The sequence below is a fragment of the Callithrix jacchus genome, chromosome X, assembly GCF_049354715.1.
Source record: "Callithrix jacchus isolate 240 chromosome X, calJac240_pri, whole genome shotgun sequence".
NCBI classification, from domain to species: domain Eukaryota; kingdom Metazoa; phylum Chordata; class Mammalia; order Primates; family Cebidae; genus Callithrix; species Callithrix jacchus.
Window position 1 is genome coordinate 95,557,297 of NC_133524.1, and position 17,610 is coordinate 95,574,906.

Here is a 17,610-nt window from a genome sequence, read left to right on the forward strand (position 1 = left end):
TCTGTTCATCAGTAATGTTAGACTCTTGATTTCTTTATTTGTTCTTATTGTGTCCTTGCCAGATTTTCATACCAGAATGATACTCGTTTTGAGAATTAGTGAGGGAGAAATCCAGCCTCCTCAATTTTTTGGAATACTTTTAGGAAGATTAGTACCAGCTTTTTGTATGTCGGTAGGGTATTGCTGTAAATCCAACTGCTTTTCTTTGTTTATTTAGTTGGTCTATTTTTGTATTAATTTTATTTCATCACTAGTTATTGGTATGTTTAGGATTTAATTTTTTTTCTTCAAACTTTAGAGGTTATGTTTCTAGAAATTTATTTATTTATTGTAGGTTTTATATTTTTTACACATATAGATGTTCATAGCAATCTGAGGAAATTTTGTATTCTGAGGTAAGAGTTGTAATGTCTTTATCATTTCTGATTGTGCTTATTTAAATCTTCTCTTTTTTCCTTGGTTATTCCAGCTAGTTGTCTACAAATTTTATTTATCCTTTCAAATAATAAACTTTCATTTTATTGATTCTTTATATGACTTTTTGTCTCAATTTTATTTATTTCTGCTCTGATTACATTATATTTTTCTCTGCTCGTTTTGAGTTTGGTTTGAACTTGTTTTCTAGTTTTTAAGCATGACATGTGGATGTTAATTTGAGATCTTTCTCTTTTTAATAAAAGCATTAGTTCTGTAAATTTTTCCTTAACATCATTTTTGCTCTATCCTAAAAGTTTTCATTTGTAGTACTTCTAATTTAATTTGTTTAAAAAATGTTTTGACTCCTGACTTAATTTTTATGAGTTTATTATAGGTAAATGTATTGAATTGAGTTCTTTACCATCATATAATGCTTTTTGTCATTTTTTTTTTGCTGTTTTTTGGTTTCAAGTCTGTTTTCTGTGATATAAAAATATCAATCACTGCTTTTTTTGGTTTCTCATTTACATGATAAATCTTTCTCCATCTCTCTGCTTTGAGCCTGTGAGTGACATTTACCTGTAAGATGGTCTGCTGAAGGCAACAGATTGTTGGGTATTTTGAAAAAATCCAATTTGCCAATCTATGTCTTTAAAGCAGCACATCTAGAGCTGTTTACATTCAAGGTTAATATTACCATGTGAGGATTTGTTTCTGCCAGTTTTGTTAGCTTGTTGCTTTGTGGTCTCAATTGTGCAATTGCTGCACAAGGTCTGTGAACTTGCCTTACATGTGCTTTTGTGGTAGCAAATGTTCTCTATTTTCATGTTTAAAACTCCTTTGAACATTTCTTGTAGGACTGGTGTGGTAGGAATGAATTCCCATAGCTTTGCTTGTCTGAAAAATACTTTATTTCTCCATAGATTACAAGGCTTAGTTGGGAAAGCTATACGATTAATGTTTGGTATGTTTTCTTTAAAAAGGCTGAAAATAGGCCCTAATCTCTCCTGGATTGTAAAATTTTCTGCTAATGATTCCACTTTCATTTTGATAGAATTTTAATTTTATGTTATTTGGTCCTTTATTCTAGCTCTTTGGAAGATTTTTCTTTCACATTGATGTTAGATAGTCTGAGGACTATATGCTTTCGTGATGGTCATCTTGTATAGTATCTTACAGGTGTTCTCTGAATGTTTTTGTCTGGATGTTGACCTAATAAGATTAGATTAACCTGGATTATTCTCTTTAATATGGTTTCCAGCTTGCTTATATACTTTTTTTCTCTCTCAGAAATGCCAATAATTCATAGGTTTAGTCACTTTACATAATCATATATTTTTCATGTTTTTGGGGATCTGGCTTCATTTCTTCAAAAGATTGGTCTTTGAACTCTGAAATTATTTCTTCTGTTGTGTCAAGTCTATTTTTAGGGCTTCAAGTTATATTTTGAGATTTCTTTAGTGAATTTTTTTAATTCAATAAGTTTCTTTTTTATTATAATTATCTCATATTCATATCCTAAATTGCTTTTTTATTCGTTTCATTTTGTTTTTATTTTCAACTTTCTATTGGTTCTTATTGACTTTCCTTGCAATCTGTATTTTGAATTATTTACCTAACAATTCATATTTTTTATTTTGATTACAATCCATAGCTAGAGCACTAATATGATCTTTTGGGTGTGTCCAAACACTCAGTTATTTTGTTCTGGCAGAGTTGTTGCACTGATTTCTTCACATCTGAGAAGGATGTTACTTCTTTTGATTTTGCTATTGATTGGATTGGTTGTTTTTATTTTTTATTCCTTTTTCCCTTGAGGGTGTGACTGTGATGTATGTTGTGTTTGATCATTCAGCCTTGTTTCTGGTTGTTTTCTGGGAACCAAGGCTCTGTATGAATTCCTTTGTCATGGATAGCTGCTATGCAGTGACTTTCCCAGATGTTGCTTGTTGTAGTAATGTAAACGTATGAGCCAACACGCTATATTTTGTGAGTCAACATACAACTCTCTGAGACTGCAGACTTTTCAGGAAGCTTATCTTCTGTATTAGCACTATGTCCTTGTACATTAGGAGTTTGGTTTGGTGGTTCAGTTCACACAACAGTGCATTAGCTGGCACTTATAAGTAGAGGCAGCTCACCTTCAGGCAGGCTGATTATGAATGGAAGCACCCATCCTTCAAGAAGGCAAATTGGTGAGTAGAGGTCATGTTGAGGTTCACTACAATCTCTGGGGAAACATCAGGGATGTGCACCAACTTTGTCCTCAGCAGTCAGGAATGCCATCTACTTCTCTAATGCAACCCAATCACAGAGGTCACAACCTCTAGTTGGAATAGACTTTGTCCTTTGGCTCCCAGCCACAAGGTGGCTATAAACCACAGATAAGTCCTTCTAGTGGCTTACATAAAAATGGGTTTAGGGTAGAGCCTCTTCCCCATGTTCAGAGTTGACAATTCTGTGGTTTGCCTGCTCTCTATTGACAAGACACTGGCATTCTGTGTAGGGAGGGAGAGTTGGACTCTGCTCTTTATACAAGCCCAGTAGGCATAGGCACACTTTCAAGATGGATGGATCCTCCACAAAAATCATGAAAAACGATTTCTGTAAGTGCATAAACACTGCCCCCAAAAGGGAGTACCTCCATTGCAATCACAACAGTAGAAAGGGGAGCAGGATGACCCCCTTTCCATGTCTATTACCGGCCACCATTGCCATCCCCTTCAACATTTAGTGCCATGCCTGTTTCCTTTGTCCCAAAGAGGGCTTTGGCAGGTTTTGTTCTCCCTTACTTAGGGAAAACTCACACTAAGAGTTAGATGTCCATGGGTCTTGCAGCTCTTTAGGGACCCACTAGTATCTGGTGCTTGCCAAAATCAGAACAGGTGATGAGGTATGTTTGCAGGAGATCTGGTAATGCAGTTCATGAAGGATAGAGAATCTTTAGGTTGGAAAGTGGCCCACTGAAAGTACACAACCAATATGGTGCCTACTATTTCAGTTTAGGTGTGAGGGGAGTGTGGGAATGACTATATGAGCTGGCCACCCAGTTCCCTGACCCTCAGAAGTTTCCAAATTTCCACTGTCAGTACAGCCCTGGGTCGCCATGGCAGACAAGCTCCCCAGCAGTTTGAAAATCAGCAGACTTTTGCAGGGATAATAAGATCAGAGAAGTGCTCCCAACTACATTTTCTGTAGGGCTCTGAGTTCCTCAGATGATCTATGAAAATTCAGAAGTATTTTTCAATCTTAAAAATATTTCAGTATTTTTCAGATATTTGCTTAAATTCATTTCTAGTTTAAATCTCCTCTGGTCAAATAACATACTGTGAATTATTTTAGTTATTTTTGATTTACTAAGGTTTATTTTATGACCCAGAATATGGTATAGCATCATTATGTTGTATGACCACACATAAAGAACATGAAATCTATTTTGTGGTGAAATGTTCTATAAATGGCAATTAAGTCAAATTAGTTTAAAGTGTTGCTCATCAAACCCAAAAGCTAACAGAAGTCAAGAAATAATCAGTATCACAGTGGAGCTGAAGGAGACAGAAACACAGAAAACACTTCAAAAAATCAACAAATCCAGGTACTGTTTTTTTTCTAAATTAATAGCAAGGAAAGATCAAAAATTGACACCCTATTGTAAAAGTTGATAGAGCTAGAGGAGCAAGATCAAACAAATTCAAAAGCTAGCAGAAAACAAGAAATAACTAAGATTAGAGCAGAACTGAAGAAGACAGAGACACAAAAAAACCCTTCAAAAAATCAATAAATCCAGGAGTTGGTTTTTTGAAAAGATCAGCAAAATAGATAAACCACTAGCCAGACTAATTAAAAAGAAAAGAGAGAAGAAATTAATAGATGCACCAAAAAATGATAAAGGGGATAGCACCAATGATTCCACAGAAATACAAACTACCATCAGAGATTACTACAAACAACTCTATGCACATAAACCAGTAAATCTAGAAGAAATGGATAAATTTCTGGACACTTAAACTCTCCCAAGACTAAACCAGGAAGAAGATGAATCCCTGAGTAGACCAATAACAAGGTCTAAAGTTGAGGCAGCAATTAATAGCCTACCAAACAATAAAAGTCCAGGTCCAGATGGGTTCACAGCTGAATTCCACCAGACATACAAAAAAGAGCTGGTACCATTCCTTCTGAAACTATTCCAAACAATACAAAAAGAGGGAATCCCGCCTAACTCATTTTATGAGACCAACATCATCCTGATACCAAAACCTAGCAGAGACACAGTTAAAAAAAAATTCAGGCCAATAGCCATGATGAACTTTGATACAAAAATCTTCAGTAAAATACTGGCAAACCAAATGCAACAGCACATCAAAAAGCTTATCCATCATCAGCAAGTAAGTTTCATCCCAGGGATGCAAGGCTGGTTCAACATATGCAAGTCTATATGTGTAATCCATCTCATAAACAAAACCAAAGACAACAACCACAAGGTAATCTCAATAGATGCAGAGAAGGCCTTTGACAAATTTCAACAGCCCTTTATGCTAAAAATTCTCAGTAAGCTAGGTATCAATGGAACGCATCTCAAAATAATAAAAGCTATTTATGACAAACCCACAGCCAATACCATACTAAATGGGCAAAAACTGGAAGCATTCTCTTTGAAAACTGGCACTAGACAAGGATGCCCTCTCTCACCATTTCTACTCAACATAGTATTGGAAGTTCTAGCCAGAGCAAACAGGCAAGAAAAAGAAATAAAGGATATTCAATTAGGAAAAGAGAAAGTCAAACTGTCTCTCTTTGCAGACCAAATGATTGTAGGTTTAGAAGACCCCATCATCTCAGCTCAAAATCTCCTAAAGCTGATAAGCAACTTCAGCAAAGTCTCAGGATATAAAATCAATGTGCAAAAATCACAAGCATTCTTATACACCAATAACAGACGAACAGAGAGTCACATGATGAGCAAACTCTCATTCACAATTGCCACAAAGAGAATAAAATACCTAGGAACACAACCAACCAAGATGTGAAGGACCTCTTCAAGGAGAACTACAAACCACTGCTCATGGAAATAAGAGAGGACACAAAGAGATGGAAAAACATTCCATGCTCATGGTTTGGAAGAATCAATATAGTGAAAGTGGCCATACTGCCCAAAGTAATTAATAAAATTAATAGATTGCTAGCTAGACTAATCAGAAAAGAGGGAAGAATCAAATAGATACAATAAAAAGTGATAGAGGAGAAATTACCACTGACCCCACAGAGACACAAGCAACCATCAGAGAATACTGTAAACACGACTATGCTCCACAGGGAGGAATGTTATAGGAGTCATTAAGAAATTATTTTAGGCAGATAGAGAGGAAAATGAGTCCTTGAGAAGTCTTTGTTTCCTTTAAAGCAACTCCATAAATGTTTCTTTTCTAGCAGGAAAGCCCTGGCTCTGAGTCCAGCTGGCAAGCTTTGATATTCAATTGACAGCCATTAGAAACTTGGTCTGCCCAAACATGGAGATTCCCACCATCTTCTTCTTTCCCTTGCCCCCACATGTGCCTGGCACTATGGCTGCCCCCACATATTCCCATGTGTATAGAAGATCATGGTGCCCTGTATTTGCATATCAAAAGGCTACGGTGGGAGGGCCAGTTTTTTCGCAGGCTATATAAATGGCATGCCTGGTCAAATCAGTCTTCTGAGCCCTATACAAATCAGACACCATCTCCTCCAATTTCCTCATATAAGCAGCCAGTTTTCTACTGCACATGAGGTTTTCTCTCTTGGCTTGGAGTCACTTTTCCTCTATCTCTGTATGGGAAGTTTCTTCCTTCTTTCTTGCCTATTAAACTCTCTACTCCTTAAAACAACAATAAAATAAAATAAAATAAAATAAACTAGAAAATCTAGAAGAAATGGATAAATTCCTGTACACATACACCTTCCCAAGACTGAATCAGAAGGAAGTTGAATCCCTAAATACACCAATAACAAATTCAAAAATTGAAGCAGTAATAAATGGCCTACCAACCAAGAAAAGGCCAGAACAAGATGGATTTACTACTAAATTCCATCAGAAGTACAAAAAGGAGCTGGTACCATTTTTATTCTTAAACTATTCCAAATAATTGAAAAGGAGGGACTCCTTCCTAACTCATTCTATGAGGCCAGCATTCATCCTGATACCAAAACCTGTCAGAGACACAACAAAAAAAAAAAAGAAAACTTCAGTCTAATATCCCTGATTCACATCAATGCAAAAATCCTCAATAAGATATTGCCAAACTGAATCCAGCAGCAAGTCAAAAAGTTTATCCACCATGTTCAAGACAGTTTCATCCTCAGGATGCAAGCCTAATTAATTCAACATATGAAAATAAATAAATGTAAATCATCACATAAACAGAATTAAATACAAAAACCACATTTTTACCTCAATAGACACAGGAAAACCCTTCAATAAAATTCAACATCCCTTCATGTTAAAAACTCTCAATAAGCTAGATATCAGTGGAACATACCTTAAAATAATGTAAGAGTCATTTACGGCAAACCTACAGCCAATGTCATACTTACTGGGCAAAGCTGAATGCATTCTCTTTGAAAACTAGCACAAGACAAGTATGCCCTCTCTCACCACTCCTATTCAACATAGCATTGGAAGTTCTGACCAGGGCAAACGTGCAAGATAAAGAAGTAAAGGGTATTCTCATTGTAAGAGAGAAAGTCAAATTGTCTCTGTTTGCAGATAACATGAGCTTGTATCTAGAAACCCCATCATCTCAGATGAAAAGTTTCTTAAGCTGATAAACAACATCAACAACATCGCAGAATACAAAATAAATGTGCAAAAATCACAGCATTTCTGTAAGATGCCTACAAATACAGCTTACATAGGAAGTGAAGAACTTCTTCAAAGAGAACTACAAACCACTGATCAAAGAAATAAGAGAGAACTCAAATAAATTGAAAATCATTCTATGCTCATGAATAGGAAGAATCAATATCATGAAAATGGCCATACTGTTCATAGTAATTGATAGATTAAATGCCATTCCCATTAATTTACCATTGACATTTCCCACAGAATTTGAAAAATCTGCTCTGAAATTTGTATGGAACCCAAAAAAGGCTTGTACAGAAAAGAAAATCCTAAGCAAAAAGAACAAAGCTGGAGGTATCCTACTACCCAACTTTAAACTATATTACAAGGCTACAGTAACCCAAACAACATGTTACTGGTCCCAAAACAGATACACAGACCAATGGAACAGAATACAGCACTCAGAAATAAGACGGCACATCTACAACCATGTGTTCTTTGACAAACAAAAACAAGCAATAGAGAAAGAATTCTCTATTTAATAAATGGGGCTGGGATAACTGGCTAGCCATATGTAGAAAACTGAAACTGTGCCCTTTCCTTACACCTCATACAAAAATTAACTCAAGATGGATTAAAGACTTAAATGTAAAACTCAAAATCAAAACCCTTGTAGAAAATCTAGGCAATACTGTTCAGGAGATAGGCACGAGCAAAGATTTTATGACAGAAATGTTAGCAGCAATTGAAAAATAAAAAAGCAAAAATTGACAAACAGGACCCAATTAAGCTAAAGTGCTTCTGCACAGCAAAGGAAACCATTATCAGAATGAATAGACAACCTAGAGAATGGAAGAAAATTTTACAATTTATCCATCTGATAAAGATCCAACATTCAGAATCTACAAGGAACTTTAACAAATTTACATGAATAAAACAACCCCGTTAAAAAGCGAGCAAAAGACATGAACAGACTCTTCTCAGAGAAGATGTTAATGTGGCCACCAAAACATATGAGAAGCTCAACAGCACTGATTGCTAGAGAAATGCAAATCAAAACCTCAATAAGATACCATCTCATGCTGGACAGAATGGTAATTATTAATAAGTCTAGAAACAACCACTGCTGGTGAGGTTGTGGAGAATGTAAATTCCCACCTTTTATACTGTTGGTAGGAATGTAAATTAGTTCAATCATTGTGGAAGACAGTGTGGTAATTTCTCAAATATCTGGAACCAGAAATACCATTTGACCCAGCAGTCTTATTACTGGGTATATATCCAAAGGAATAAATCATTACATTATAAAGATACATGCAGAACACATTGACACAGGAAGGGGAACAATGCACACTGGGAACTGTTGGTTGGGGATGGGGGAAGGAGAGCATCAAGATAAATAGCTAATGCATGCTAGCCTTATTACCTAGGTGATGGATTGATAGGTGCAACAAACTACCATGACACATTAACCTATGTAACAAACCTGCACATTCTGTGCATGTATCCCAGAACTTAAAATAAAAGTGTTGCTATTTTATATATCCTTCTTGATTTTTTGTCTACTTGTTTGTTTAATGACTGCAAGTTCTGATGTTTTCATATACGTTTTGATATTTTTATCTTTTCATTCAATATTTTCTTTTGCTTTGTGTACTTTTAAACTGCTTTTTGTGTGTATCGATAATGCATATTTTTGTATCTTCTTGATAAATTGAATGACTTTATCATAGTGTAATGTTCTTTTTAAATTCCTGATAATATTTCTTCTGAAACCTATGTTTTGGATGTTAATAATTTCAATTTAATTTTTTGAACTAGGGTTTGCATGGCAAAATTTTTATCCTTTTATTATTATCCTAATTATACTTTTGTTTTAAAGTCAATTTGTTGTAAACAGCATATTGTTGACTCTTGTCTGTTCAGTCTGACAATCTCTGTATTTACCTAGTATACATAGGCTATTAATATTTAATGTAACTGTTGATATGATTGGTTTAAAATTTGTCATTTCTCTAGTCATTATTTATTTGTTCTTTTTTTTCTCTTTATATTAAGTCACTAATATTATAATTCAAATTTATCTCCTTATTATATTCGATTTTATATCTTAAATGTCATTTCGGATATTGTTTAAATTTAAAAATCCTTATTATTGGTTACTCTAAAGTTCCTGATGTACATCTTTATTTAAACACAGTCTACCTTCAAATAATGTACAATTTTATGTATAGTGTCTGAAATTTACAGCAATATAGGTAGTTGCTATATCTCCCTCAAAAGACACAGACTGGCAAATTGGATAAAAAACAAAAACCAATCGGTGTGCTGTATCCAGGAAACCCATCTCACATGCAAGGATACACAAAGGCTCAAAATAAAGGGATGGACGAAGATGTACCAAGCAAATGGAGAGCAAAAAAAAGCAGGAGTTGCAATTCTCATCTCTGATAAAATAGACTTTAAAGCAACAAAGATCAAAAGAGACAAAGGCCATTACATAATGGTAAAATGATCGATACAACAACAAGAGCTAATGATCCTAAATATATATAGATCCAATACAGGAGCACCCAGATATATAAGGCAAGTTCTTAACGACTTACAAAGAGACTTAGACTCCCACACAATAATAGTGGGAGCCTTTAACATTCCACTGGCAATATTAGACAGATCAACCAGACAGAAACTTAACAAGGATTTCCAGGACCTGAACTCAGACCTGGAACAAGCAAACCTGATAGACATTTACAGAATTCTCCACTCCAAATCCACAGAATATGCGTTCTTCTCAGCACCACATCACACCTACTCTAAAATTGACCACATAATTGGAAGTAAAGCACTCCTCAGCAAATGCAAAACCACTGAAATAATAACAAACAGTCTCTCAGAACATAGTGCAATCAAGTTAGAACTCAGAATTCAGAAACAAACTCAGAACCACACAGCTTCATGGAAACTGAACAACTGGCTCTTGAATGTTGATTGGATAAACAATGAAATGAAGGCAGAAATAAAGAAGTTCTTTGAAACCAATGAGAACGAAGACACAACATACCAGAATCTTTGGGACACATTTAAAGCAGTCTCTAGAGGAAAATATATAGCAATAAGTGCCCACATGAGAAGAGTGGAGAGATCCAAAATTGACACCCTATCAACAAAATTGAAAGAGCTAGAGGAGCAAGATAAAAAAAACTCAAAACCCAGCAGAAGACAAGAAATAACTAAGATCAGAGCAGAACTGAAGGAGATAGAGACATGAAAAACCCTTCAAAAAATCAATAAATTCAAGAGCTGGTTTTTTGAAAAGATTGACAAAACAGACCACTAGCCAGACTGATAAAAAAGAAAAGAGAGAATAACCAAATAGATGCAATAAAAAACGTTAAAGGGGAAATCACCACAGATTCCACAGAAATTCAAACCATCATCAGAGAATATTACAAACAACTCTATGCACATAAACTAGTAAACCTGGAAGAAATGGATAAGTTCCTGGACACTTGTGTCCTCCCAAGGCTAAACCACGAGGAAGCCGAAACTATGAATAGACCAATAACAAGGTCTGAAGTTGAGGCAGCAATTAAGAGCCTACCATACAAAAAAAAAGCCCAGGTCCAGATGCGTTCACAGCCAAATTCTACCAGACACACAAAGGGGAGCTGGTACCATTCCTTCTGAAACTATTCCAAATAATCCGAAAACAAGGAATCCTTCCCAAATCATTTTATGAGACCAACATCATCCTGATACCAAAACCCGGCAGAGACTCAATAAGAAAAGAAAACTTCAGGCCAATATCCATGATGAACATAGAGGCAAAAATCTTCAATAAAATACTGGCAAGCCGATTGCAACAGCAAATCAAAAAACTTATCCATCATGATCAAGTAGGATTCATCCCGGGGATGCAAGGCTGGTTCAACATACGCAAGTCTATCAACGTAATTCACCACATAAACAGAACCAAAAACAAAAACCACATGATTATCTCAATTGATGCAGAGAAGGCCTTTGACAAAATTCAACAGCTCTTTAGGCTAAAAACCCTCAATATACTCGGTATCGATGGAACGTATCTCAAAGTAATAAAAGCTATTTACAACAAACCAACAGCCAACATCATACTGAATGGGGAAAAACTGGAAGCATTCCCTTTGAAATCTGGCTCTAGACAAGGATGCCCTCTCTCACCACTCCTATTCAATATAGTACTGGAAGATCTAGCCAGAGCAATCAGGCAAGAAAAAGAAATAAAGGGTATTCAATTAGGAAAGGAGGAAGCCAAATTGTCTCTATTTGCAGACGACATGATAGTATACCTAGAAGACCCCATCGTCTCAGGCCAAAAACTCCTGAAACTGATAAGCAACGTCAGCAAAGTCTCAGGATATAAAATTAATGTGCAAAAATCACAAGCATTTGTCTACACCAATAACAGACGTGAAGAGAGCCAAATCAAGAACGAACTGCCATTCACAATTGCTACAAGAGAATAAAATACCTAGGAATACAACTCACAAGGAAAGTAAGGGACCTCTTCTTCAAGGAAAACTACAAACCACTGCTCAACAAAATAAGAGAGGACACAAACAGATGGAGAAACATTCCATGTTCATGGTTAGGAAGAATCAATATCATGAAAATGGCCATACTGCTGAAAGTAATTTACAGACTCAATGCTGTCCCCATCAAGCTACCATCGACTTTCTTCACAGAACTGGAAAAAACCACCTTGAACTTCATATGGAACGAAAAGAGAGCCCGCATAGCCAAGTCAATTCTTTTTTTTTCAGACGGAGGTTAGCTCTTGTTATCCAGCCTGGAGTGCAATGGCATGGTCTTGGCTCACTGCAAACTCTGCCTCCTGGCTTCAGACAATTCTCCTGCCTCAGCCTCCTGAGTAGCTGGGATTACAGGCACGTGCTAATTTTTTGTATTTTTAGTAGAGATGGGGTTTCACTGTGTTGACCAGGATGGTCTCAATCTCTTGACCTCGTGACCCACCTGCCTCAGCCTCCCAAAGTGCTGGGATTACAGGTGTGAGCCACCATACCCAGCCTAGCCAAGTCAATTCTAAGCAAAAAGAACACAGCAGAAGGTATCACACTACCGGACTTCAAACTATGCTACAAGGCTACAGTAATCAAAACAGCATGGTACCGGTACCAAAACAGAGATATAGACCAATGGAACAGAACAGAGGCAGTGAAGGCAACACAACATATCTACAACCATACAATCTTTGATAAACCTGACAAAAACAAGAAATGGGGAAAGGATTCCCTGTTTAATAGATGGTGTTGGGATAACTGGCTAGCCATGTGCAGAAAGCAGAAACTGGACCCCTTCCTGACACCTTGCACTAAGATTAACTCCAGATGGATTAAAGACTTAATCATAAGATCTGGCACCATAAAAACCCTAGAAGAAAATCTAGGCAAAACCATTTAAGACATAGGAGTAGGCAAGGACTTCATGAACAAAACACCAAAAGCATTGGCAACAAAAGCCAAAATAGACAAATCGGACCTAATCAAACTCCAGAGCTTCTGCACGGCAAAAGAAACAGTCACTAGAGTGAATCGGCAACCAACAGAATGGGAAAAAATTTTTGCAGTTTACCCATCTGACAAAGGGCTGATATCCAGAATTTACAAAGAACTCAAACAGATTTACAGGAAAAAAACAAACAAGCCCATTCAAAAATGGGCTAAGGATATGAACAGACACTTTACAAAAGAAGACATACATGAGGCCAACAAATATATGAAAAAAATGTTCATCATCACTGGTCATTAGAGAGATGCAAATCAAAACCACACTGAGATACTATCTCACGCCAGTTAGAATGGTGATCATTAAAAAATCTGGAGACAACAGATGCTGGAGAGGATGTGGAGTAATAGGAACACTTTTACACTGTTGGTGGGAGTGTAAATTAGATCAACCATTGTGGAAGACAGTGTGGCGATTCCTCAAGGCCTTAGAAATAGAAATTCCATTTGACCCAGCAATCCCATTACTGGGTATATATCCAAAGGACTATAAATCGTTCTACTATAAGGACACATGCACACGAATGTTCACTGCAGCACTGTTTGCAATAGCAAAGACCTGGAATCAACCCAAATGCCCATCGATGATAGACTGGACTGGGAAAATGTGGCACATATACACCATGGAATATTATGCAGCAATCAAAAAAGATGAGTTTGTGTCCTTTGTAGGGACATGGATGAATCTGGAGAACATCATTCTCAGCAAGCTGACACAAGAACAGAAAATGAAATACCGCATATTCTCACTCATAGGCAGGTGATGAACAATGAGAACACATGGACACAGGGAAGGGAGCACTACACACTGGGATCTATTGGGGGGAATAGGGGAGGCACAGCTGGTGGGGGTAGCTGGGGAGGGATAGCCTGGGGAGAACTGTCAAATGTGGGTGAAGGGGAGGAAGGCAGCAAAACACACTGCCACATTTGTACCTATGAAACTATCTTGCATGTTCTGCACATGTACCCCAAAACCTAAAATGCAATTAAAAAAATAAATTTAAAAAAATTTCTATTGACCCATCTTAAAGTTCGGTGTTTGTTCTTTATCAAGTTTATTGATGAGCCCATCAAAAATATGCTTTAACTTTACTATCATGTGTTTTTTTCAGGATTTCCATTTGATTCCGTTTTAATATTTTACATCTCTTTGCTGAAATTACCCATCTCTTTATGCATGCTGTAATTATATTCCATATATAGCCTTCAACTTGTTAATCAGTTGTTTTAAAAGTTTTCTCTTCTATTGCGAATTTTTGAGCCAAATCCGAGTTATATCTTACTGATTACTTTGTTTCTTAAGATTATTTTCCTTACCATGTGACTCAATTTTTTTAAATTAATACTGGACATTGTGTATACAACAGTGAATTCAGAGATAAATATTATTTGTGCTTGGAAATTTGGACATTTCTGTTGTTTCTATTGTCAATAAATCTTTACTGCATGTGATTGAAACAATCAGAAGAAGAGCTGCATTTCTGTTTTATTGTTTACTTATAGTGCACTAAACTTTTTTTTTTTTTTTTTTTTTTTGAGACGGAGTTTCGCTTTTGTTACCCAGGCTGGAGTGCAATGGCACGATCTCGGCTCACCGCAACCTCTGCCTCCTAGGTTCGGGCCATTCTCCTGCCTCAGCCTCCCGAGTAACTGGGATTACAGGTGCGTGCCACCATGCCCAGCTAATTTTTTGTGTTTTTAGTAGAGACGGGGTTTCACCATGTTGACCAGGATGGTCTTGATCTCTTGACCTCGTGGCCCACCCGCCTCGGCCTCCCAAAGTGCTGGGATTACAGGCTTGAGCCACCGCGCCCGGCCCTAGTGTACTAAACTTTTTAAATGCCTCTAGTTTTACTTCGTACTTAGGATGTAAAAATTGGTTACTTAAAATTTTGTTTCACTTTTCCATTTCTATCAACAGTTTTAGCCTTTACATGTGAGCTGGAGCCTCAGAGAGCACTGATTTCTCTGCACTCTTGCTTAATCCCCCATAGGTAGTGTGTTATTGCATGTCATGTGGTGTTTGCTGGCATATCTGGCAGAAGTTGTTGGGGATTTCTCTGTTGTCCTGATTTATTGTCAGACCTAGGTGGGCCTGTGTCCCTAATTTTTGAGAGTGGTACCTTCTCAATGATTTTTCATTATCTATGACAGTGAAACTCTGCCTTGTGTCTTTAACGGAGTTCTGTTTTTGTCATTATTTTAGTAAAAGTGGATTTGGAATGGTCTAAGCTCAAAATAATTTCCTGCACCTCTTCACAGGGATAGAGAATTTTTATGTTTATTTTGTTTTCTTCTTTCCTTTATCCAGTAATGGAACTTCAAATGTGTATAGGGGACACAGATTTTACTATCCTTTCTACAGTGACTTGAGTCTTATGTTCTGTAGAAACATACAGGATAAAGATCTAAGCAGGGTGTCTTGACTTTCCTCAATTATTTTTTTTTCTCCAGGTTTGTTGCAATAAGGGTAGTTCCTTCTAATATTCCATTCTAGGCCCCATGCTTTCCATCAGGGCACTGTAAGTTTCATGGATAAGAGATAGGAAGTGGGTGCAAACTACCCTACATCTCCAGCTTCCAAAATTTTTGTACTATAATACTAACATACACTAAGACTTTAGCAATAAGCATAAAAATATATTTTAAATATTCTCCCCTATTTCTATAGAAGTGTTATCTTTCTTTCATGCTCTGCTCCTGGTAAACAAATATGTGAGTTTAATATCTCCTGGAAGATACTTTTCTTTTCCATAGTTTTACTTCAGTTTTTTGATGAGCTCAAGAAATGTTATGATTTTGTAGATTTTCTGTTTTACTTTGTGTTCTTTACTTTGGGAATGATTCTCCAACTTTCTATAAACAGCCAAACTCAGAAGTCCTAACTTCCATTTGTAAAGAATCAGTGTGGCTTCTGTATTAAGAACAGACTGAAGGGCAGCAAGTGTGGAAGCAGATTGTGTAGTTAAAAATTTCTTGTAAAAATGTAAGTAATAAATTACGGCTATTTAACCAAAAATTTTAGTAATATAGGTGATAGAAATTCAACAAATTCTGAATATATTTTTAAGGTATAGTCAATAGAATTTTCTCACTAATTAGATTAGAGGTATGAGAGAAAGGGTAGTCAGGGTTTCCTCTAAGAATTCCTTTTGAGCAAGTGGGAAAATAGGATTGGTATTTTTTGAAATAGGTAAGTCTATGAAAATAGTAGGTTTGAGGGAAAGATTAAGAGCATTTTTGAGGGGAGGAAACATGTTATGTATAAGGCATCTATTAGATATTCATGTATGATATGTAAGTATAAAGATATAAGAATTTTATCTTGAAAGAATTTATTGGATGTATACATTTGATGATGATCAAAGTATGAAAAATATTTAAATCCCTGAGACTGTATGAGATCCCCAAAGCAGTGTGTGGGTTTCAAGAAAATAAAATGTTCAAGGAGTGATACCACTGTATTTTAACATGACATTGGCAATGAAATGGAAAATCAGTAAAGGAAACTGAGCTAAATATGATGAAAATGTAGAAACAAAAGCATAATAAGAGAGAGGTTTTGTGAATTTAAAAAAATGTTCCTGGAGAGGGAATGAATCAACTTTAACAAATACTGCTTATAGATTAAGATGAGGACTGAGGATTGACCAATGTCCCTGATTGGGCAGTAGAGAATAAGATATTATTCAGAAGTTGAATATTTTACTTTTTATAAAAGTAGAGACATGTTATACATTGTGAAAAGTGCAACTACAGCAGGTATAGTACAGTCATTTGGAGTAAATGGCTAGTGGCAGTAGAATGGAGTGTGTGTGTGCGTGCGTGTGTGTGTGTTTATATGTGTAAATTAGGAAACAAGATCATCAGCAGATGATAAATGATAAATACTGGAAATGAAGATAGGAGAATTTGCATGGAGAGGAGAAAGTGTGAAACAGTCATCCAGATGAGTGGAAGAGAGAACAAATCAGGGTACTGAAGTCAGATTGCCAAGCAGCACCAACAGCTTTCCTGAGGCCTTTTTAAGTCAGTTGACTGTCCTTGAGGAAACTGAAAAATTCAAACACAAGTTTATGAATAAATATTTTTTCTTTCTTAATGAAATAGATCACAAATAGCAAATATTTTTAGTTCTTCCTGTAAGTAGTGGAGTCTATTTTCTACCCTTCAAATCTGTGCTGGCCTTGTGACTCTCTTTTACCAATTGAATAAGAAAAAGATGAGATTATGCAAGGTTTCAAGAAGATTGCAGTTTTCACTTTCACTTTGTTGGAACATTGTTGCCATGTGAAAATCATGGTAAGCCTCTTTTAGGACGAGTGACCATGTAGAGAGAGAGGCACACTTATCCAACAATATCAGTTGTAACAGACTTTCCAGCCTCCCAGATGAGGCATTAGTCCTATGTGTAAGACCAGTGGAGACCATAGGGGCAGAGATAAGCTGATTTTTCTGGATACAGCTCAAATTGTCAACCTACAGAATTATGAGTAAATAAAGTTTCATTATTTTAAACCATAATTTGTTTTTATTTATGCATTAGAAGCAAAAAGAAATACTCCACTTAAACTATCCTTAGACACAGTAGTTAAAATGACTTCCTCTAAGTCAGTCCTGCATGATTGGCCTATCTATCATATCTGATACCAAGAGGTGACTAGCTTAGATATTATCTACTCAGGAAGCTTCTAATAACCTCACCATGTTGATTTAGGTGGCTATGTTATGTGATCTCATAAGAATCTGTTCTTCCCCATTCATATCACTTAATTTTAGTGAACGTTTACCTCTTTCTTTTGCAATAGA